The following is a 26,341-nucleotide window of genomic DNA, read 5'->3' on the forward strand; positions in this document are numbered from 1 at the left end:
TCTCCTCTTCTCCCAGGCCACCGGACGGAGAAGCAGCTGCACTGGCCTCCGGGTCAGGACTTTCTGATCCAGCAGCTGAGAGGGAAGAAGAAGAAGCCGAGGAGCGAGATGATCCAAATCTGCGGGGGACTCGGAGATTGAGGAGCTCGCATAAAGTCACCTCATAAGGGAGTAGGTAAAGTTTCCATGGGGGCTTAGTTTTCTTACAATCTTACAATCCCTCCAACGGGCTTGTACGCACTCCCTTATGAGGTCGACTTTTTTGTGCAGACGCAACCTCATATCCCCGAACCGCCGCATGATTTGATCGTGGCTCCTTTAGACGCCCAACACCAAATTAACCTCATTGGTGATAGACGCTGCTTTGTTAACCTCTTCTTGTTCCCAGAGAGCTGAGGATAGAAGTCCTCAATGGCATTGACCAGTGCAGCACTCTCCAGCTTGGTGAACCTGTGAGACATCATGCCTGCTAGTTTGGAAAAAAATATATACAGTATATATATATACAGTATATATATATATATATATATATATATATATATATATATATATCACACCTAGCAGGCATTAAAGAACTGACAAAGATGGCAACGTGTAATGGAATTTTATATGGTGAAGTAAACATGAGATGCACCATGGGACATGGTATCTGTACATCTGATTGGATAAAGTTTTGAAATGTTGTTATCATGTCTGTGAGACCATAATGACTCGTTATGTTTGTGTGATGAACTCTGATTGGTTGTTCCTTAATGTTTAATACATTTCGATGTTTAATATTGATCAGGTTCTTTAATACAAATAAGTTTTATTAAAGGGACAGTCAAGTATAAATTAAACTTTCATTATTCAGATTGGACTTTTAATTTTAATTGACTTTCCAATTTACTTTTATCATCAAATTTGCTTTTTTCTCTTGGTATTCTTAGTTTAAACTAAACATAGGTAGGCTCATATGCTAATTTCTAAGCCTTTGAGGGCTGCCTCTTATCTTTTTAAAATCTGTTTTCAACAGAAAGAGACAGAAAATACACGTGGGCTATATAGATAACACTGTGTTCAGGCACAGAAAGTTATTTAAGATCTAGCACAACACAATGCTAAATTTAAGACAATAGATAGTAAACAGTCACAGTCATGTGATCAGGGGGCTGGAAGAAGGTTCCTAGATACAAGGTAATCACAAAGGTAAAAAGTACATTAATATAACCGTGTGAGTTATGCAAAACTGGGGAATGAGTAATAAAGGGATTATCTATCTTTTAAAACAATAACAATTCTATGGTTGACTGTCCCTTTAATACAAATTAAACATTGTATGTATTTATTGTTTATTAAATAAATGTTGTGACTTATTGTGAAGTATTGACATTGCTCTATTAAATATATTTATAATGCACATCGATTGTGTGCAATTGCGTGACATTAGAATCTCATTTTTAAAGATGTGAATCTCGTGTTGCAAGATATGTTTCCCACAAAATATTTCTGAAATGCGTAATTTCTGGTTATAATGTCCGGAACTTGGATAATCTGTTTATAAATGTTAAACTACATGTTTGTTTATTATTAGTAAATAAATCTTGAGCTTGTATTTGTCTGAACTGCTCACATCTGTTATTGGGGCAATGGCGTCTTTATTTTTAAAGGGACATTAACCCAAATATTTTCTTAAAATGATCCGGAGAGAGAATACAGTTTTATACTTTAAAATGTAACTATCAATATAGATTATTATTTAAATATCCTTAACAGAAGAATTTGAAATGCACATGGTTGAGCCAATCACACAAGTCATCTCTGTGCATCCACCAATCTTCAGCTACTGAGCATATCTAGATATGGTTGTAAATGAAATAATATAAAAAGAATGAATTCAAATCGATGATAGAATTAAATGTTAATGTTTAAAATTTTATTTTATTTATGAATCCAGAAAGAAACACTTTTTAATTACCGTCCCTTTCATGAGCTAATATGCAATCTTGAACTTGATCTGTCTAAACATTGTAAATATGCATTGTTGGCCATCCACAATTAAGTAGATATTTCCCAGTAATGCTTTGCTGATAACAAACCGATGCACATCCCTTTCTGAAACTTAGTATAACATGAGAATCAAGCAGATTTGTATTACCTTCTGTATTGTTTGCCCCACTGTGAATTAACTATCTTCTAATGGCTATATTTATCAGGCTTTACCTTAAAGGGATGTTCTTTACTGATTTACATGGATAATACAATGTTAAAACAACGTCATATTTATTTTGATTATCTCATTAGTTTTTTTCAATTGATATTCTTGCCTGAAAACCATATCTATATAGGCTCTGTTGCTGCTGATTGTTGGTTGCACATATATGCCTTATGTCATTGTCTAACCCATGTGCATTGTTATTTCTTTAACAAAGGATATCTAGAGATTGAATATAATTAGATAATAAAAGTACATTTTTTTTTTTTTTTTAAAGATTTGTAATATCTCTGATTCACTAAATGAAATATTTTTTGAATGACCCTTTAAGGACAAAACCATTAGGAATATGTGGATTTAACATTGTAGAAATAAAATAAAGGAGAATGAAAATACATATAGATATGTGATATCTATCCAACAGGTAAGGAGTATAATTGCTAGAAGTTATCTTTTGATATATCTATAGTTAACTGACCCTTCAAATTACTCCACTAGAACTGAAAAGTAATCAATATGGCATACAATAACTAGCTTGGTATAAATATGAAATTAACTTACTTTTCATTTACAGATAATTTAAAACATATTACCTAAAAAATAATTAAAGCTGAATAACCAATATTTAGTGTAATAATGTTTTTGGATACCTAAGGAAGATTACAGAGATTAGAATGTAAATCTAACATTCAACTACACTGTCACTTTAATGTAAGTTAAACACTTTCATTTCTTAAAAGTGAAATGAACAAAATTGTTCTGTATAATTTTGACTACATATCCTCGTCATAAACATTTTATGATTTTAACATCTATAAATCACACAATAAAAGCATAGATAGATGTATTTAACTACAAATTAAATCTGACTTTAACATTATCAGAATAAGCTGTGTTGCTATTTTTCATTCAATAAATTAACCAAAATTAGTATATTTGATATCAGGCATGTGCTTGCTAAATAGATTACTTTAACAGTCATGGGAGTAATATTTTGTTTACTTCTCAGAATATTAGATGGATATATTTCTGCTTATCTTACTGTGATAGAGATATGTCTCTAAGAATGTTTTTTTTTTAAAAAATAATGAAAAATATATAGTATGAAAATAAATTTATTGACAAGAAAAAAATAAAAAAGGTGATTTGTCACATATGAAACTGAAAAAGAAAGAAGAAAAATATTAAACACATTAGTCATTTCCTGAACACATCTTAAAATATTCATTAAATCTAATAATTGTTAAATCATCTTGTGTCTATGCTCTAACATTTATTTTTTTATCGATATTAAAAACAGGTTCATACATGAAATCTATATCTATCCATAATTTGAAATTAATACCATTATATTGTCTAATCAATCTTAGAATTAAACATTAGCATTTAAAATTAGACAAAATAATGCACATCACATTGTTAAAATATATTTATATTGTATGAGGAACAGAATTGAATGTAATATTTCATGTCCCTTCAAATAATATACCTCTATATCAACTATAAAATGTATCCCTTTGTCTGATTTGTCAGAATGTGAGTCCTCTCTAGCACAAAGTAGGGGTAATGTATCTAAAATAAACATATTCTAACATAGGACATGTATCTATTCCTAATTCTTTTAACATTCTTCCTCCTGTGTTTCTTAAATAGCATGCATTGTGCAAACTAACCTGGATGTATGGTCTTTGAAAGGCAATTAATTATCTTCAATTATAACAGTTTATCTTCATTAGGTGTCTTATTCATCATTTTCAAAATAGAGGATTGTGAAATACCATCTATAAAAAGAAAAATATAAGTGTCTCCAATAGGATGCATCCACAGCCTTAGTCCATAAAGAATGTTACCACTTACCATGTGAACGTGTCTTTGTATGGTTTTCAAGGTCAGCACATTTGAAAGACAATGCCAGACATGATTACATTTGTATTCATCACTTTCAATCTGGGATTCTTCACTTTCAGCTTGGGATACTTCATTTTCAGTCTTGAATTCTTCACTTTCAGTCTTGAATTCTTCACTTTCAGTCTTTAGATGAAGTCATCTCCCTAATGGCAGAAAAAGTGAAAATAAAAAAATTAATAGAAGTGTGTGAATTAGTTCTGCACCCTCTCCCCATTTCTGAAACTATTTATATCACTAGCTTACTAAGCATGTGCAGCATCTTGTGTTATGTTCTATCAATCAAGTGTGAATATGAGTCATACATTGTACAGACCTAACCTCTGATGTGTGACTTTGAAGAAGACTTTAAAGCATATAGTCTTGCCAGAGGATCCCTTTCTGAGTATACAAAAATCTAGTAATGTGTAAATTAAATACTACTTTTTAAAATGTATGCCATATGATGGCTAAATTCCCACCAGCCACAGTCCATACATTATTAATACTAGACATGTGCATGGCTAAAAAATTTGGTTCATTTTCGGTTCGGATCGATTCGGATTTTTCAAATTTCGGTTCGGGTCGAATCGAATTCGGCAAAATTTGAATGAATTTGTTTCGGATTTATTCGGATTCAAATAAATTCATTTCGGATTTATTCGGATTCAAATAAATTTGGCGGAATTCGGCTGAATTCAGTTCGATTCGGTTCCGAAATTCGGTATGTTTTAGTACACTAACACCCATTTAGTACACTAACACCCATAAACTACCTATGAACCACTAAACTGAGGCCCCACACATCGCAAACCCTATAATAAAATTATTTAACCCCTAATCTGCCGACCGGACACCGCCGCCACCTACATTATTGCTATTAACCCCTAATCTGCCGACCGGACATCACCGCCACCTACATTATAGCTATTAACCCCTAATCTGCTGTCCCTAACATCGCCAACCCCTACATTATAGTTATTAACCCCTAATCTGCCCCCCCAACGTCGCCACAATCTAACTACAAGTATTAACCCCTTATCTGCCGACCAGACATCGCCGCCACCTACATTATAGCTATTAACCCCTAATCTGCTGTCCCTAACATCGCCGACCCCTACATTATAGTTATTAACCCCTAATCTGCCCTCCCCCAACGTCGCCGCATTCTAACTACAAGTATTAACCCCTAATCTGCCAACCGGACATCGCCGCCACCTACATTATAGCTATTAACCCCTAATCTGCTGTCCCTAACATCGCTGACCCCTACATTATAGTAATTAACCCCTAATCTGCCCCCCCCAACGTCGCCGCAATCTAACTACAAGTATTAACCCCTAATCTGCCGACCGGACATCGCCGCCACCTACATTATAGCTATAACCCCTAATCTGCTGTCCCTAACGTCGCCGACCCCTACATTATAGTTATTAACCCCTAATCCCCCCCTCCCAACGTCGCCACAATCCTAACTACAAGTATTAACCCCTAATCTGCCGACCGGACATCGCCGCCACTATAATAAATGTATTAACCCCTAAACCGCCGCACTCCCGCCTCGCAAACACTATAATAAACTTTATTAACCCCTAATCTGCAATCCCTAACATCGCCGCCACATACCTACAATTATTAACCCCTAATCTCCCGCCCCCAACGTCGCCGCTACTATAATAAGGTTATTAACCCCTAAACCTAAGTCTAACCCTAACCCTAACACCCCCTAACTTAAATATAATTTAAATAAAACGAAATAAATTTACTATAATTAAATAAATTAATCCTATTTAAAACTAAATACTTACCTGTAACATAAACCCTAAGCTAGCTACAATATAACTAATAGTAACATGGTAGCTAGCTTAGGGTTTATATTTATTTTACAGGCAAGTTTGTATTTATTTTAACTAGGTACAATAGTTATTAAATAGTTAATAACTATTTAATAACTACCTAGCTAAAATAAATACAAATTTACCTGTAAAATAAATCCTAACCTAAGTTACAATTTCACCTAACACTACACTATCATTAAATTAATTAAATAAATGAATCCTATTTAAAACTAAATACTTACCTGTAAAATAAACCCTAATATAGCTGCAATATAACTAATAGTTACATTATAGCTATTTTAGGATTTATATTTATTTTACAGGCAACTTTGTATTTATTTTAACTAGGTAAAATAGCTATTAAATAGTTATTGACTATTTAATAGCTACCTAGTTAAAATAATTACAAAATTAATTGTAAAATAAATCCTAACCTAAGTTACAATTAAACCTAACACTACACTATCATTAAATAAATTAACTACAAGTACCTACAATTATCTACAATTAAATAAACTAAACTAAAGTACAAAAAAACACTAAATTACAAAAAACAAACAAACACTAAATTACAAAAAATAAAAAAAATTACAAGAATTTTAAACTAATTACACCTAATCTAAGTCCCCTAATAAAATAACAAAGCCCCCCAAAATAAAAAAATGCCCTACCCTATACTAAATTACAAAAGTTAACAGCTCTATTACCTTACCAGCCCTTAAAAGAACCTTTTGCGGGGCATGCCCCAAAGAAAACAGCTCTTTTGCCTGTAAAAAAAAAATCACAATACCACCCCCCAACATTACAAACCACCACCCACATACCCCTACTCTAACCCAAACCCCCCTTAAATAAACTTAACACTACCCCCCTGAAGATCTCCCTACCTTGAGTCGTGTTCACCCAGCCGGGCCGAAGTCTTCATCCGATGGGGCAGAAGAGGACATCCAGACCGGCAATTTTAAACTAATTACAGTTAATCTAAGCCCCCTAATAAAATAACAAAGCCCCCCAAAATAAAAAATGCCCTACCCTATACTAAATTACAAAAGTTAACAGCTCTATTACCTTACCAGCCCTCAAAAGGGCCTTTTGCGGGGCATGCCCCAAAGAAAACAGCTCTTTTGCCTGTAAAAAAAAACACTACCCCCCAACATTACAACCCACCACCCACATAACCCTACTCTAACCCAAAACCCCCTTAAATAAACCTAACACTACCCCCCTGAAGATCTCCCTACCTTGAGTCGTGTTAACCCAGCCGGGCCGAAGTCTTCATCCGATGGGGCAGAAGAGGACATCCAGACCGGCAGAAGTCTTCATCCAAGCGGGGCAAGAAGAGGTCTTCCATCCATCAGAAAAGTACCAAAAAACAAACAAACACTAAATTACCAAAAATAATAAAATATTACAAGAATTTTAAACTAATTACACCTAATGTAAGCCCCCTACTTGCTATTAATATAGCTACAATATAACTAATAGTTACATTGTAGCTATTTTAGGATTTATATTTATTTTACAGGCAACTTTGAATTTATTTTAACTAAGTACAATAGTAATTAAATAGTTAATAACTATTTAATAACTACCTAGCTAAAATAAATACAAATTTACCTGTAAAATAAATCCTAACCTAAGTTACAATTACACATAACACTACACTATCATTAAATAAATTAAATAAATGAATCCTATTTAAAACTAAATACTTACCTGTAAAATAAACCCTAATATAGCTACAATATAACTAATAGTTACATTGTAGCTATTTTAGGATTTATATTTATTTTACAGGCAACTTTGTATTTATTTTAACTAGGTACAATAGCTATTAAATAGTTATTGACTATTTAATAGCTACCTAGTTAAAATAATTACAAAATTACCTGTAAAATAAATCCTAACCTAAGTTACAATTAAACCTAACAATACACTATCATTAATCAAATTAACTACAAGTACCTACAATTAAATACAATTAAATAAGCTAAACTAAAGTACAAAAAAACCCACTAAATTACAAAAAATAAAAAAATATTACAAGAATTTTAAACTAATTACACCTAATCTAAGCCCCTTAATAAAATAACAAAGCCCCCCAAAATAAAAAATGCCCTACCCTATTCTAAATTACAAAAGTTGACAGCTCTATTACCTTACCAGCCCTTAAAAGGGCCTTTTGCGGGGCATGCCCCAAAGAAAACAGCTCTTTTGCCTGTAAAAAACACACAATCCCCCCCACATTACAACCCACCACCCACATACCCCTACTCTAACCCAAACCCCCCTTAAATAAACCTAACACTACCCCCCTGAAGATCTCCCTACCTTGAGTCGTGTTCACCCAGCTGGGCCAAAGTCTTCATCCGATGGGGCAGAAGAGGACATCCAGACCGGCAGAAGTCTTCATCCAAGCGGGGCAAGAAGAGGTCTTCCATCCATCAGAAAAGTACCAAAAACAAACAAACACTAAATTACCAAAAATAATAAAATATTACAATAATTTTAAACTAATTACACCTTATGTAAGCCCCCTACTAGCTATTAATATAGCTACAATATAACTAATAGTTACATTGTAGCTATTTTAGGATTTATATTTATTTTACAGGCAACTTTGTATTTATTTTAACTAGGTACAATAGTTATTAAATAGTTAATAACTATTTAATAACTACCTAGCTAAAATAAATACAAATGTACCTGTAAAATAAATCCTAACCTATGTTACAATTAAACCTAACACTACAATATCATTAAATAAATTAAATAAATTAACTACAAGTACCTACAATTAAATACAATGAAATAAACTAAAGTACAAAAAACCCCACTAAATTACAAAAAATAAAAAAATATTACAAGAATTTTAAACTAATTACACCTAATCTAAGCCCCCTAATAAAATAACAAAGCCCCCCCAAAAAAAATGCCCTACCCTATACTAAATTACAAAAGTTAACAGCTCTATTACCTTACCAGCCCTTAAAAGGGCCTTTTGCGGGGCATGCCCCAAAGAAAACAGCTCTTTTGCCTGTAAAAAACACACAATCCCCCCCACATTACAACCCACCACCCACATACCCCTACTATAACCCAAACCCCCCTTAAATAAACCTAACACTACCCCCCTGAAGATCTCCCTACCTTGAGTCGTGTTCACCCAGCTGGGCCGAAGTCTTCATCCGATGGGGCAGAAGAGGACATCCAGACCGGCAGAAGTCTTCATCCAAGCGGGGCAAGAAGAGGTCTTCCATCCATCAGAAAAGTACCAAAAACAAACAAACACTAAATTACCAAAAATAATAAAATATTACAATAATTTTAAACTAATTACACCTTATGTAAGCCCCCTACTAGCTATTAATATAGCTACAATATAACTAATAGTTACATTGTAGCTATTTTAGGATTTATATTTATTTTACAGGCAACTTTGTATTTATTTTAACTAGGTACAATAGTTATTAAATAGTTAATAACTATTTAATAACTACCTAGCTAAAATAAATACAAATTTACCTGTAAAATAAATCCTAACCTATGTTACAATTAAACCTAACACTACAATATCATTAAATAAATTAAATAAATTAACTACAAGTACCTACAATTAAATACAATGAAATAAACTAAAGTACAAAAAAACCCACTAAATTACAAAAAATAAAAAAATATTACAAGAATTTTAAACTAATTACACCTAATCTAAGCCCCCTAATAAAATAACAAAGCCCCCCCCCCCCCAAAAAAATGCCCTACCATATACTAAATTACAAAAGTTAACAGCTCTATTACCTTACCAGCCCTTAAAAGGGCCTTTTGCGGGGCATGCCCCAAAGAAAACAGCTCTTTTGCCTGTAAAAAACACACAATCCCCCCCACATTACAACCCACCACCCACATACCCCTACTATAACCCAAACCCCCCTTAAATAAACCTAACACTACCCCCCTGAAGATCTCCCTACCTTGAGTCGTGTTCACCCAGCTGGGCCGAAGTCTTCATCCGATGGGGCAGAAGAGGACATCCAGACCGGCAGAAGTCTTCATCCAAGCGGGGCAAGAAGAGGTCTTCCATCCATCAGAAAAGTACCAAAAACAAACAAACACTAAATTACCAAAAATAATAAAATATTACAATAATTTTAAACTAATTACACCTTATGTAAGACCCCTACTAGCTATTAATATAGCTACAATATAACTAATAGTTACATTGTAGCTATTTTAGGATTTATATTTATTTTACAGGCAACTTTTTATTTATTTTAACTAGGTACAATAGTTATTAAATAGTTAATAACTATTTAATAACTACCTAGCTAAAATAAATACAAATTTACTTGTAAAATAAATCCTAACCTAAGTTACAATTACACCTAACACTACACTATCATTAAATTAATTAAATAAATGAATCTTATTTAAAACTAAATACTTACCTGTAAAATAAACCCTAATATAGCTACAATATAATTAATAGTCACATTGTAGCTATTTTAGGATTTATATTTATTTTACAGGCAACTTTGTATTTATTTTAACTAGGTACAATAGCTATTAAATAGATATTTACTGTTTAATAGCTACCTAGTTAAAATAATTACAAAATGACCTGTAAAATAAATCCTAACCTAAGTTACAATTAAACCTAACACTACACTATCATTAAATAAATTAACTACAAGTACCTACAATTAAATACAATGAAATAAACTAAAGTACAAAAAACCCCACTAAATTACAAAAAATAAAAAAATATTACAAGAATTTTAAGCTAATTACACCTAATCTAAGCCCCCTAATAAAATAACAAAGCCCCCCAAAATACAAAAATGCCCTACCCTATACTAAATTACAAAAGTTAACAGCTCTATTGCCTTTTGCGGGGCAAGCCCCAAAGAAAACAGCTCTTTTGCCTGTAAAAAAAAACACAATACCCCCCCACATTACAACCCACCACCCACATACCCCTACTCTAACCCAAACCCTCCTTAAATAAACCTAACACTACCCCCCTGAAGATCTCCCTACCTTGAGTCGTGTTCACCCATCCGGGCCGAAGTCTTCATCCGATGGGGCAGAAGAGGACATCCAGACCGTCAGAAGTCTTCATCCAAGCGGGGCAAGAAGAGGTCTTCCATCCATCAGAAGTCTTGATCCAGGCGGCATCTTCTATGTTCATCCATCCGGAGCGGCAGCATCCTGAATACATCCGTTGCGGAGCATCCTCTTCTTTCTTAATCCGATAACTAAATGACTGTACCTTTAAGTGACGTCATCCAAGATGGCGTCCCTTGAATTCCGATTGGTTGATAGGATTCTATCAGCCAATCGGAATTAAGGTAGGAAAATCTGATTGGCTGATTCAATCAGCCAATCAGATTCAAGTTCAATCCGATTGGCTGATCCAATCAGCCAATCAGATTGACCTTGCATTCTATTGGCTGTTCCGCTTGGATGAAGACTTCTGCCGGTCTGGATGTCCTCTTCTGCTCCATCGGATGAAGACTTCGGCCCGGCTGGGTGAACACGACTCAAGTTAGGGAGATCTTCAGGGGGTTAGTGTTAGGTTTATTTAAGGGGGGTTTGGGTTAGAGTAGGGGTATGTGGGTGGTGGGTTGTAATGTTGGGGGGTGGTATTGTGGTTTTTTTTTACAGGCAAAAGAGCTGTTTTCTTTGGGGCATGCCCCGCAAAAGGCCCTTTTGAGGGCTGGTAAGGTAATAGAGCTGTTAACTTTTGTAATTTAGTATAGGGTAGGGCATTTGTTTTTATTTGGGGGGGGCTTTGTTATTTTATTAGGGGGCTTAGATTAGGTGTACTTAATTTAAAATTCCTGTAATATTTTTTTATTTTTGTGTTTGTTTTTTTTGTACTTTAGTTTAGTTTATTTCATTGTATTTAATTGTAGGTACTTGTAGTTAATTTATTTAATTTATTTAATGATAGTGTAGTGTTAGGTTTAATTGTAACTTAGGTTAGGATTTATTTTACAGGTCATTTTGTAATTATTTTAGCTAGGTAGCTATTAAACAGTAAATATCTATTTAATAGCTATTTTACCTAGTTAAAATAAATACAAAGTTGCCTGTAAAATAAATATAAATGGTAAAATAGCTACAATGTAACTATTAGTTATATTGTAGCTATATTAGGGTTTATTTTACAGGTAAGTATTTATTTTTAAATAGGATTCATTTATTTAATTAATTTAACGATAGTGTAGTGTTAGGTGTAATTGTAACTTAGGTTAGGATTTATTTTACAGGTAAATGTGTATTTATTTTAGCTAGGTAGTTATTAAATAGTTATTAACTATTTAATAACTATTGTACCTAGTTAAAATAAATACAAAGTTGCCTGTAAAATAAATATAAATCCTAAAATAGCTACAATGTAACTATTAGTTATATTGTAGCTATATTAATAGCTAGTAGGGGTCTTACATTAGGTGTAATTAGTTTAAAATTCTTGTAATATTTTATTATTTTTGGTAATTTAGTGTTTGTTTGTTTTTTGGTACTTTTCTGATGGATGGAAGACCTCTTCTTGCCCCGCTTGGATGAAGACTTCTGCCGGTCTGGATGTCCTCTTCTGCCCCATCGGATGAAGACTTCGGCCCGGCTGGGTGAGCACGACACAAGGTAGGGAGATCTTCAGGGGGGTAGTGTTAGGTTTATTTAAGGGGGGTTTGGGTTAGAGTAGGGGTATTTGGGTGGTGGGTTGTAATGTTGGGGGGTGGTATTGGTTTTTTTTTTACAGGCAAAAGAGCTGTTTTCTTTGGGGCATGCCCCGCAAAGGGCCCTGTTCAGGGCTGGTAAGGTAATAGAGCTGTTAACTTTTGTAATTTAGTATAGGGTAGGGCATTTTTTTTATTTTGGGGGGGCTTTGTTATTTTATTAGGGGGCTTAGATTAGATGTATTTAGTTTAAAATTCTTGTAATTTTTTTTATTTTTTGTAATTTAGTGTTTGTTTTTATTTTGTAATTTAGTGTTTTTTTTTTTTTGTACTTTAGTTTAGTTTATTTAATTGTAGATAATTGTAGGTACTTGTAGTTAATTTATTTCATGATAGTGTAGTGTTAGGTTTAATTGTAACTTAGGTTAGGATTTATTTTACAGGTAGTTTTGTAATTATTTTAACTAGGTAGCTATTAAACAGTAAATATCTATTTAATAACTATTGCACCTAGTTAAAATAAATACAAAGTTGCCTGTAAAATAAATATAAATCCTAAAATAGTTATAATGTAACTATTAGTTATATTGCAGCTATATTAGGGTTTATTTTACAGGTAAATATTTATTTTTACATAGGATTCATTTATTTAATTAATTTAATGATAGTGTAGTGTTAGGTGTAATTGTAACTTAGGTTAGGATTTATTTTACAGGTAAATTTGTATTTATTTTAGTAAGTAGTTATTAAATAGTTAATAACTATTTAATAACTATTGTACCTAGTTAAAATAAATACAAAGTTGCCTGTAAAATAAAAATAAACCCTAAGCTAGCTACAATGTTACTATTAGTTATATTGTAGCTAGCTTAGGGTTTATTTTACAGGTAAGTATTTAGTTTTAAATAGGATTCATTTATTTAATTATAGTAAATTTATTTCATTTTATTTAAATTATATTTAAGTTAGGGGGTTTTAGGGTTAGGGTTAGATTTAGGTTTAGGTGTTAATAACCTTATTATAGTAGCGGCGACGTTGGGGGCGGGAGATTAGGGGTTAATAATTGTAGGTATGTGGCGGCGATGTTAGGGAGGGCAGATTAGGGGTTAATAAAATTTATTATAGCGTTTGCGATGCGGGAGTGCGGTGGTTTAGGGGTTAATACATTTATTATAGTGGCGGCAATGTCCAGTCGGCAGATTAGGTGTTAATTCCTGTATTTAGATTGTGGCGACGTTTGGAGGGGCAGATTAGGGGTTAATAACTATAATGTAGGGGTCGGCGATGTTAGGGACAGCAGATTAGGGGTTATAGCTATAATGTAGGTGGCGGCGATGTCCGGTTGACAGATTAGGGGTTAATACTTGTAGTTAGATTGCGGCGACGTTGGGGGGGGCAGATTATGGGTTAATAACTATAATGTAGGGGTCGGCGATGTTAGGGACAGCAGATTAGGGGTTAATAGCTATAATGTAGGGGGCGGCGATGTCCGGTCGGCAGATTAGGGGTTAATACTTGTAGTTAGATTGCGGCGATGTTGGGGGGGGGCAGATTAGGGGTTACTGAAATTTATTATAGTGTTTGTGAGGCGGGAGTGCAGCAGTGTAGGGGTTAATACATTTATTATAGTGGCGGCGATATCCGGTCGGCAGATTAGGGGTTAATAAGATAATGCAGGTGTCAGCGATAGCGGGGGCGGCAGATTAGGGGTTAATAAGTGTTAGATTAGGGGTGTTTAGAGACTCGGGGTACATGTTAGGGTGTTAGGTGCAGACTTAGTGTTTCCCCATAGGAAACAATGGGGCTGCGGTATTAGGTTGTTTTTCAGCCGAAACTCCCCATTGTTTCCTATGGGGAAATGCCAAATTTTACCGAGCTAATTCGGATTTATTCGGGGATACGGCAGCTATTTCGGATTCATTCGGTAGATTCGGAAGTATTTTAATTCGGAAATTCGAATCGATCCGAATCTCCGAATTTACTGAATTTTCCGAATTTCCGAATAAATCCGAAACGAACCGCACATGTCTAATTTATACTTACCAGCTGAAGTTGTCTTTAAAACCAGGTGGCAAAGTCATTACAGGACCCAATGCCAAAAGCATCACCTATAATAATCAAAATAAATTGTTAGAAGCATTTTATGAACAATCCTAACATGTTTGCACAATTCTCTCCTTCTCATTTCCTTAGAATTCACACATATTCGCAATGCTCCTATATAACTTCTAGTATTTACCTTCTGAAGTGGCGGTTGATGATGTTTGCTCGGATATTGAGCCCCTCATCACGGAATGGGCCCTCTAGAACAGGATCGTCCTCCTCATCTTGGAGGAGGCGTTGGGGCACCTGGACGGCCTGCAGCATCCCAGCCCGCTGTGCAATGTTATGCAGGACGCTGCAGGCTATAATGATCTTCGCCACCTTACTAGGGCTCTATTGGAGGGCTCCTCCAGACCTGTCCAGGCATCTTAGTCTCATTTTGAGGAGCCCAAACATCCTCTCCACTACAGCCCTAGTCAGCTTGTGCGCCCTATTATAGCGCTCCTGGGCCTCGTCGGTGAGGTTAGGCAACGACGTAATGAGCCAAGGCCGGCTCATGTAACCAGAATCACCTATAAATAATGAACATAACAAAATGACAAATATTAAAAAATATAGTTCAAATTATTATATTAAAATACAATTTATTTGTGTACCCGAAAATCCCTAAAATAAACATTTTAATTGAAAAAGAATTATATGTTTAAATCGCATTCTCTATCTGCACATTTAAGCTATGAGATGCTACATATCTGTTTTGAGCTTAAACTAGACATTTGCGGAAAGAGACAATGACATGGTCAAATTGCATTCTCTATCTGCCCATTTAAGCTAAGACATGCCACATATGCGTATTTTCGCATAAAGCATACTTTTGCTAAAAGAGAAAGAAATGGTTAAATTGCATCCTAGAGCTGCCCATTTAGGCTAAGACATGCTACATATCTGTTTGGAGTTAAAACTAGACGTTTGCGGAAAGAGACAATGACATGGTTAAATTGCATTCTCTATCTGCCCATTTAAGCTAAGACATGCCACATATGCGTATTTTCGCATAAAGCATAGTTTTGCTAAAAGAGAAAGAAATGGTTAAATTGCATCTTAGAGCTGCCCATTTAAGCTAAGACATGCTACATATCTGTTTGGAGTTAAAACTAGACATTTGCAGAAAGAGACAATGACATTGTTAAATTGCATTCTCTGTCTGCCATTTAAGCTAAGACATGCTACATATGCGTATTTTGCATAAAGCAGACTTTTGCTAAAAGAGAAAGAAATGGTTAAATTGCATCCTAGAGCTGCACATTTAAGCTAAGACATGCTACATACTGTTTGGAGCTAAATCTAGACATTTGCAGAAAGAGACAATGACATGGTTAAATTGCATTCTCTATCTGCCCATTTAAGCTAAGACATGCTACATATGCGTATTTCGCATAAAGCAGACTTTTGCTAAAAGAAAGAAATGGTTAAATTGCATCCTAGAGCTGCCCATTTAAGCTAAGACATGCTACATACTGTTTGGAGCTAAAACTAGACATTTGCTGAAAGAGACAATGACATGGTTAAATTGCATTCTCTATCTGACCATTTAAGCTAAGACATGCTACATATCTGTTTGGAGCTAAAACTAGACATTTGCAGAAAGAGACAATGACATTGTTAAATTGCATTCTCTATCTGCCATTTAAGCTAAGACATGCTACATATGCGTATTTTGCATAAAGCAGACTTTTTCTAAAAGAGAAAGAAATGGTTAAATTGCATCCTAGAGCTGCCCATTTAAGCTAAGACATGCTACATATCTGTTTGGAGCTAAAACTAGACATTTGCGGAAAGAGACAATGACATTGTTAAATTGCATTCTCTATCTGCCATTTAAGCTAAGACATGCTACATATGCGTATTTTGCATAAAGCAGACTTTTTCTAAAAGAGAAAGAAATGGTTAAATTGCATCCTAGAGCTGCCCATTTAAGCTAAGACATGCTACATATCTGTTTGGAGCTAAAACTAGACATTTGCAGAAAGAGAAAATGGCATTGTTAAATTGCATTCTCTATCTGCCATTAAAGCTAAGACATGCTACATATGCGTATTTTGCATAAAGCAGACTGTTGCTAAAAGAAAATGAAATGGTTAAATTGCATCCTAGAGCTGCCCATTTAAGCTAAGACATGCTACATACCTGCTTGTAGCTAAAGCTAGACATTTGCGGAAAGAGACAATGACATGGTTAAATTGCATTCTCTATCTGCCCATTTAAGCTAAGACATGCTACATATGCATATTTCGCATAAAGCAGACTTTTGCTAAAAGAGAAAGAAATGGTTAAATTGCATCCTAGAGCTGCCCATTTAGGCTAAGACATGCTACATATCTGTTTGGAGCTAAAACTAGACATTTGCGGAAAGAGACAATGACATGGTTAAATTGCATTCTCTAGCTGCCCATTTAGGCTAAGACATGCTACATATCTGCTTGGAGCTAAAACTAGACATTTGCGGAAAGAGACAATGACACGGTTAAATTGCCTTCTTTATCTGCACATTTAAGCTAAGACATGCTACATATCTGTTTGGAGCTAAAACTAGACATTTGCTGAAAGAGACAATGACATGGTTAAATTGCATTCTCTATCTGACCATTTAAGCTAAGACATGCTACATATCTGCTTGGAGTTAAAACTAGACATTTGCGGAAAGAGACAATGACATGGTTAAATTGCCTTCTTTATCTGCATATTTAAGCTAAGACATGCTACATATCTGTTTGGAGCTAAAACTAGACATTTGCTGAAAGAGACAATGACATCGTTAAATTGCATTCTCTATCTGACCATTTAAGCTAAGACATGCTATATATCTGTTTGGAGCTAAAACTAGACATTTGCGGAAAGAGACAATGACATGGTTAAAGCGCATTCTCTATCTGACCATTTAAGCTAAGACATGCTACATATCTGTTTGGAGCTAAAACTAGACATTTGCTGAAAGAGACAATGACATGGTTAAATTGCATTCTCTATCTGACCATTTAAGCTAAGACATGCTACATATCTGTTTCTAGCTAAAACTAGACATTTGCAGAAAGAGACAATGACATTGTTAAATTGCATTCTCTATCTGCCATTTAAGCTAAGACATGCTACATATGCGTATTTTGCATAAAGCAGACTTTTTCTAAAAGAGAAAGAAATGGTTAAATTGCATCCTAGAGCTGCCCATTTAAGCTAAGACATGCTACATATCTGTTTGGAGCTAAAACTAGACATTTGCGGAAAGAGACAATGACATTGTTAAATTGCATTCTCTATCTGCCATTTAAGCTAAGACATGCTACATATGCGTATTTTGCATAAAGCAGACTTTTTCTAAAAGAGAAAGAAATGGTTAAATTGCATCCTAGAGCTGCCCATTTAAGCTAAGACATGCTACATATCTGTTTGGAGCTAAAACTAGACATTTGCAGAAAGAGAAAATGGCATTGTTAAATTGCATTCTCTATCTGCCATTAAAGCTAAGACATGCTACATATGCGTATTTTGCATAAAGCAGACTGTTGCTAAAAGAAAATGAAATGGTTAAATTGCATCCTAGAGCTGCCCATTTAAGCTAAGACATGCTACATACCTGCTTGTAGCTAAAGCTAGACATTTGCGGAAAGAGACAATGACATGGTTAAATTGCATTCTCTATCTGCCCATTTAAGCTAAGACATGCTACATATGCATATTTCGCATAAAGCAGACTTTTGCTAAAAGAGAAAGAAATGGTTAAATTGCATCCTAGAGCTGCCCATTTAGGCTAAGACATGCTACATATCTGTTTGGAGCTAAAACTAGACATTTGCGGAAAGAGACAATGACATGGTTAAATTGCATTCTCTAGCTGCCCATTTAGGCTAAGACATGCTACATATCTGCTTGGAGCTAAAACTAGACATTTGCGGAAAGAGACAATGACACGGTTAAATTGCCTTCTTTATCTGCACATTTAAGCTAAGACATGCTACATATCTGTTTGGAGCTAAAACTAGACATTTGCTGAAAGAGACAATGACATGGTTAAATTGCATTCTCTATCTGACCATTTAAGCTAAGACATGCTACATATCTGCTTGGAGTTAAAACTAGACATTTGCGGAAAGAGACAATGACATGGTTAAATTGCCTTCTTTATCTGCATATTTAAGCTAAGACATGCTACATATCTGTTTGGAGCTAAAACTAGACATTTGCTGAAAGAGACAATGACATCGTTAAATTGCATTCTCTATCTGACCATTTAAGCTAAGACATGCTATATATCTGTTTGGAGCTAAAACTAGACATTTGCGGAAAGAGACAATGACATGGTTAAAGCGCATTCTCTATCTGACCATTTAAGCTAAGACATGCTACATATCTGTTTGGAGCTAAAACTAGACATTTGCTGAAAGAGACAATGACATGGTTAAATTGCATTCTCTATCTGACCATTTAAGCTAAGACATGCTACATATCTGTTTCTAGCTAAAGCTAGACATTTGCGGAAAGAGAAAATGACATGGTTAAATTGCATTCTCTATCTGCCCATTTAAGCTAAGACATGCTACATATGCGTATTTCGCATTAAGCAGACTTTTGCTAAAAGAGAAAGAAATGGTTAAATTGCATCCTAGAGCTGCCCATTTAAGCTAAGACATGCTACATATCTGTCTGGAGCTAAAAATAGACATTTGCGGAAAGACAATTAAATGGTTAAAGCGCATCCTATAGCTGCACATTTTGCACATTCCACAAACAACTGTTTTTTTAAGACTACAGTGGCAATTGTCTAACTAATTAACCATGTTGTGCACAAGTACTCACCAACGAGCCACCCAGGGGGAAACTGTCTGCCCTAAAACTGCCGCCACAGGGATGACTGTCAGAGGATACGGGCAACATGACAAGCCCCGCCAAAATTCGCACACACCTGCATAACCTGCACCTTGAGACTATGGAAATGTTTGCGATTTCGGAAGGGCTGGTCATGTTCTTGAGCATGCAGCGCAATGTGGGTGCAATCTATTGCTCCCAAGACATTGGGTATTCAAGCTATTGCAAAGACTTCCCTCTTCAGGCGCCTCCAATCACCATCATTTCGAGGGAATCCTATGTAATGCTTACTGACTCGTACCATGGCATCCAGACATTTGTCAAAAACCACAGAGAAAGTACCCTGAGCAAGCCCATGCATATACCCCTCTCCAGATTGAAAACTCCCGGAGGCCAGGACGTGTATGCAACTTAGCATCTTGGTCATACCAGGGATTGCAGTACGCATACGTCTACGTGGCTCCATATGAGGTTTAAGAACATTGTAAAGGCCAATGAGTTGTTCACGATTGAGCCTATACTTGTCATAAATCTTAAAGTCACTCATGTTATCCAAGGTGAGCCTCACCCTTTCAACACGAGGACCTCTAACCAAACGAGCAATTTGTCTCTCTTGGGGACGCTGAGCCCGCCTGATTCTATTGACCACTACTCGTGCAACAGCACCAGCAGCATCTAACTGAGCATTATCCATATTTGCCAAGCTAAGCAGCACAGAGGCAAACAGCAGGGAAAACACACAAGGAGTAACAAGGTATGCAAAAACACAAAGCGATTTGATACAATGTCGATCACAAGGGACACATTGGCCATGTTGTTTGGGGGTTTTATAGTGCAAATTGTCCAATGGTAGCGTGTTTGTAATGATTGCTGATTGTATACACTTGATTGTATGTGAGCAGCGCGAATGCTTTCAAAGTGGGCGTGTTTTTTAGTTGTTTGCTGAAATTTTGTTTTCCTCTAATGAATCGTAATGTGAAAGTGTAAAATCTAACATATACAGTGCATCTTTGTAATGTTTGTTCATATGCGTAATAAATACTTAATAAACGCGATGTTATAGTAAAAATCACACGTCCACGCTAACATGAATGAAAGTGCATACTTTTGTATAATGGCATAGAATCCGATCGATCAATGTTGCTGGAATATTTCTAGTAAACGATAAAGTAACAGCTGACATCTATAATATTGTATATATAAGTGATTGACGAGATGTCAATATTGTACGCGTCCCATTAAAATCGCAATAATAATGAAGATCTTCCGGCTGACATCTCTAGTATTGTATATATAAGTGATTTGCGAGATGTCAATATTTTACGCGTCCCATTAAAATCGCAATAATAATGATGTTCCAAACTCTTGTTTACGTATATGTAGTATTGTGTGCTAAACTTCTGAAATAGGCGGTACAGTCCTAAAGCTGTAATGTGTATGGTTGAAGCTTCTAATGACGTAATCATATTAGCAACCTGCCTGTCTAATTATCAAATCCTCATTCTGTTGTATTTTACTACATTGTTAATGTTTGCTGATTAAAATATAAATGTGTGCTTTGTGGTTGCGTGATGCGTGTTATGTACATATACGTATATATCGTGATTCTCTCCCACATATGCTGACTTATATAAAGCAGTATAGCATTGTTGTTCCTTCCCAAAAAGTGACAGCTGTAATCTGTTCTAAAGATGTTCTTATTTTACGTAATTCCTAATGTTATATTCTGAGTGAATCGTGATGTTAAAGGGACAGTAAAATCCATATTTTATGTTTCATGATTCATAGAGAGACTCTAATGTGTTTTTCTGGCCATAATATCAATGCACATGTATGAGTGAATGAGAAAAGTCATGCATGTGCATCCATAAATGATCATGTGTTAAGCCTATGTAGATATGCTGTTCATGCAAGCATATGAGTTGAATAAATGAAATGCTATAATAGAGGTAAATGAGACGTGTTTCCAATTGTCTACTGTTTGTGAATAATGAAATGTTAAAATAATTTTTCTGTCCGTTTAAATCCGTAAAAATTTAATTTTTCTAACCGATATCGTACTGGTGATTTGTAGTTGATGTAATGTAAATTTATATAATAATTTGATGTTGTAGTGAATTTCACAGAAGTAAAAGCCATAGGTCCATAGGGAACTAGTCATTTCTTGATCTATATGTCATAGCGGGACTAACGCAAGAAAGAATGAGTTAGTTTCACAATTTTAATGCTGGTATTATGAGTTTTCTTGTCTACGCTTTTTCTGTGCATTAGGTAAATCTGCCTGTCGCGTGCACGAGCATGTCTTCCCAATAGAAGTCAATGGAGGAGAAAAATGAGTGTAGAAATAAAATCCAAGATATGTTTTGAGCGTAAAGTGAGTGACGTCATGTTCTTGTGTAAAAAAGTAGCTAAATCTTGTTAAATTACTAATAAAAATCTTATTTGTGTATGTAATATGCTGTATATTGTTTGTATGTATCGATTAGTGTATGTATGTGATAATATTAGTAGTTAGATGTAGCTATATGAGTGTCTGTTCCTGTCTGTCTATGTAAGTCAATGGAAAATGGTTTTCTAGTTTTTTTTTTTCAAACACCCGAGATCTCGTAACTTTGATCCGTTCTATTTTGACCTGAAAATATAAAATATTACAAATAAATATAGTGTAGTGTTTGTATGAGTGTAAGTGTAGTTTGTGTAATGTTTTTTTGTGATTCGTGGATGTTTTTGTTTGCGGTATATGTTAACTACTGGGTCTGGGTTGACGTTAATGATTTGAGCAGAGATGGATTTTTTTGTGGCGTTACGGAAACTCGTAATACCAGCGGGCATTAAAAAGCAGCGTTAGGACCGGCCAACGCTGCTTTTGACCCTAATCTAGGCAATGATTTTTTAGAGAGGGGTTTTGTCAGTCCCAATGTGAGAAACAAGAACAACACACATACCGAAGGCTTCTGGGAAACCAGAAGAAGACCTTCAAAAAGAACACTCGAAATCGACGAGGAACAAGAGGGGGTTGTAGAATACAAGCAAACAAACAGAAAGAGGCTGAATTAATACGTCTAGAGAAGGAGATAATTAACCTTTCTGATGTACAATTAAATAAGGATGATTTAAGACTTTTGGGAAAAGGTTTAAACTATGCACCTAAAACAAATCCTAAAAAAATTGAAGTTTATATGGATATCCAGAAATACATACGAAAGCTTACTTTGAAACAAAGGAATATCAGGAGTCCCAATGTTCAAAAAATATTCCAACAGACTTTATTAACAAAAGATAAAAAATCAATCAAGCACAATACCAGCACGGTAAGAGAGAGACAGTTGGTCTATACTAGTTTCGGCTAGGTGCCGTAATCTAAGATCTGCTGTGTACTACAACATGGGGCGTTTAAAAGTAATACTCTTCACAGTCATTGGCTACTATGGGGCTCATAGAATGACTCCCACTTAACCCTTACTTAAGCATTTGATTATGTACAGAGAAGGTAGTGATAATAATTACAATAAATTGAAACAGCAATTAGGGATAGACAATAGATATAAAACATATAATAATTACAGTAATTACATATATACAGGTATGAAGAAAATATGTGTGTTGTACATAAAAAAAATATACATTAGTACATCAGAGTATCTTAAAATAGCAATGAAAATTCAAAATGGGCAGAATAAACAAAAAAGGCTAAATAAACAAGAGGAAAATGATTCCTAAGCATAGGCAATAAATAGGAAAGTATCAATTGTTTTGAAAATAGTTTTAAAAAAGATAGTTTTAAAAGGTACCATAGACTAAACAACTAAAACATAATTACTAGGCATTGGAAATTTTCAAGATAGAGCACATATCATAAAACAAAATAGTTGATACAATCTAGTATGCAATTCGATCACAAGCAGATAAAAATAACAAAATGCTAATTGCAATAAAGAAGGTACACAAATAATTCAAAATGATTTGCATAAGGGCCTGTGGCTCAAGAGCTCAATACTGTATGTAACATTGTGCTAATAAAACAAGAGATATAAACTGTAACCCTATAGCAGAATCCATGTGTCATCAATTAATTATAGATGACCATTAAATTAATATAACTGCATGTGAGAATAGATAAATATTCTTCACCAAAGGGTCAAAAAATATATCATTGAGATATACATATTCATATGCACAAATTAATCACCATGAGCAATATAAGCAATATTAGGATCAAAGTATAAATGGTAGCAAATATTATATACAAAAGCGTGTAAATTCAAAAAGAACAAAAGCCTGCAGATTCACGGAAACATGCATACACAGGAACTGATAAACCATAAATGTATTAAGTGTGCCATTTAAAGGATCTTACATCTCCACAATGGACTTCAATAAAATGCCTAGATAACTCTGAACAGATTTTCTCATTTTTAATGTAGCCTAAATGTTCACGCACTCGTGTGCGTACATCTCTAGATGACATACCAATATATTGTAAGTGGTGTACAACACATTCGATAAGATAGACTACATAACTGGTAGAACATTTTATGCAGCCTTTTGTCTCATATGTTTGATTAGTGACACATGAATAGAAGGCTTTGCCTTCCGTAATGAAGTCACAAGCCTTACACCTTGAAACTCCCATTTGTAGGTACCATTCACAGAGAGCCAAGTAGTTGGTTTCTGATTCTGTGGTATTTGACTTGGAGATAGAATGATCCCTAAAGTTAGATTTCTAGAATAGACACATTTAAAACCTTTTCCCACTACTGACTTTAATTGTTTATCCCCATATAAAATGGGAAAGTATTTTTTCAAGATATTGCAGATCTCATAAAATTCTGACGAATATGTAGTAATAAAATATGTACGATTGTCAGGTGTTTTGTTGGTTTTACTCTGCAGGGTCTCCCTTCTTTCAATTCTAGTTACTTCATCCAAAACATTGTTGACCAGCGAATGGTTATATCCTCTCTCAAGTAACCTGCGTTTTACCTCTTTGCTCTCCTCCTTGTAATCGGATTTGTCAGAATTTTATGAGATCTGCAATATCTTGAAAAAATACTTTCCCATTTTATATGGGGATAAACAATTAAAGTCAGTAGTGGAAAAAGGTTTTAAATGTGTCTATTCTAGAAATCTAACTTTAGGGAACATTCTATGTCCAAGTCAAATACCACAGAGTCAGAAACCAACTACTTGGCTCTCTGTGAATGGTACCTACAAATGTGGAGTCTCAAGGTGTAAGGCTTGTGACTTCATTATGGAAGGCAAAGCCTTCTATTCATGTGTCACTAATCAAACATATGAGACAAAAGGCTGCATAAAATGTTCTACCAGTTATGTAGTCTATCTTATTGAATGTGTTGTACACCACTTACAATATATTGGTATGACATATAGAGATGTACGCACATGAGTGCGTGAACATTTAGGCTACATTAGAAATGAGAAAATCTGTTCAGAGTTATCTAGGCATTTTATTGAAGTCCATTGTGGAGATGTAAGATCCTTTAAATGGCGGGCGATTGAGGCCATTAGGAGACCACCTAGAGGGGGAGATAAAGATGCTATATTAGCACGCCAGGAGGCATTCTGGATATTTAAACTCCATACTCAGACTCCTAATGGCTTCAATTTGGAGTTTGATCTGATCAACCACTGGTGCTGAACTTTATGTTCAGCCCCAGTGTTGCCCTCTATTCTCCATTATATTTAGTGTTTATCCTTGAATCTAGAGGCTTTTGTTCTTTTTGAATTTACAGGCTTTTGTATATAATATTTGGTATCATTTATACTTCAATCCTAATATTGCTTATATTGCTCATGGTGATTAATTTGTGCATATGAATATGTATATCTCAATGATATATTTTTTTTGACCCTTTGGTGAAGAATATTTATCTATTCTCACATGCAGGTATATTAATTTAATGGGCATCTATAATTAATTGATGACACGTGGATTCTGCTATAGGGTTACAGTTTATATCTCTTGTTTTATTAGCACAATGTTACATACAATATTGAGCTCTTGAGCCACAGGCCCTTATGCAAATCATTTTGAATTATTTGTGTACCTTCTTTATTGCAATGAGCATTTTGTTATTTTTATCTGCTTGTGATCGAATTGCATACTAGATTGTATCAACTATTTTGTTTTATGATATGTGCTCTATCTTGAACATTTTCAATGCCTAATAATTATGGTTTATTTGTTTAGTCTATGGTATCTTTTAAAACTATCTTTTTTAAAACTATTTTCACAACAATTGATACTTTCCTATTTATTGCCTATGCTTAGGAATCATTTTCCTCTTGTTTATTTAGCCTTTTTTGTTTATTCTACCCATTTTGAATATTCATTGCTATTTTAATATACTCTGATGTACTAATGTATATTTTTTTATGTACAACACACATATTTTCTTCATACCTGTATATATGTAATTATTGTAATTATTATATGTTTTATATCTATTGTCTATCTCCAATTGCTGTTTCAATTTATTGTAATTATTATCACTACCTTCTCTGTACATAATCAAATGCTTAAGTAAGGATTAAGTGGGAGTCATTCTATGTGCCCCATAGTAGCCAATGACTGGGAAGAGTATTACTTTTAAACGCCCCATGTTGTAGTACACAGCAGGTCTTAGATTATGGCACCTAGCCAAAACTAGTATAGACCAGCTGTCTCTCTGTTACCGTGCTGGTATTATGCTTGATTGATTTTTTATCTTTTGTCAATAAAGTCCGTTGGAATATTTTTTGAACATTGGGACTCCTGATACCCCTAGGAGAGCTGAAGATACGGCACTCACTGTTGGATCGGATTGGAGGAGAGT

This window comes from Bombina bombina, chromosome 2 (genome assembly GCF_027579735.1).
Source record: "Bombina bombina isolate aBomBom1 chromosome 2, aBomBom1.pri, whole genome shotgun sequence".
Lineage (NCBI taxonomy): Eukaryota > Metazoa > Chordata > Amphibia > Anura > Bombinatoridae > Bombina > Bombina bombina.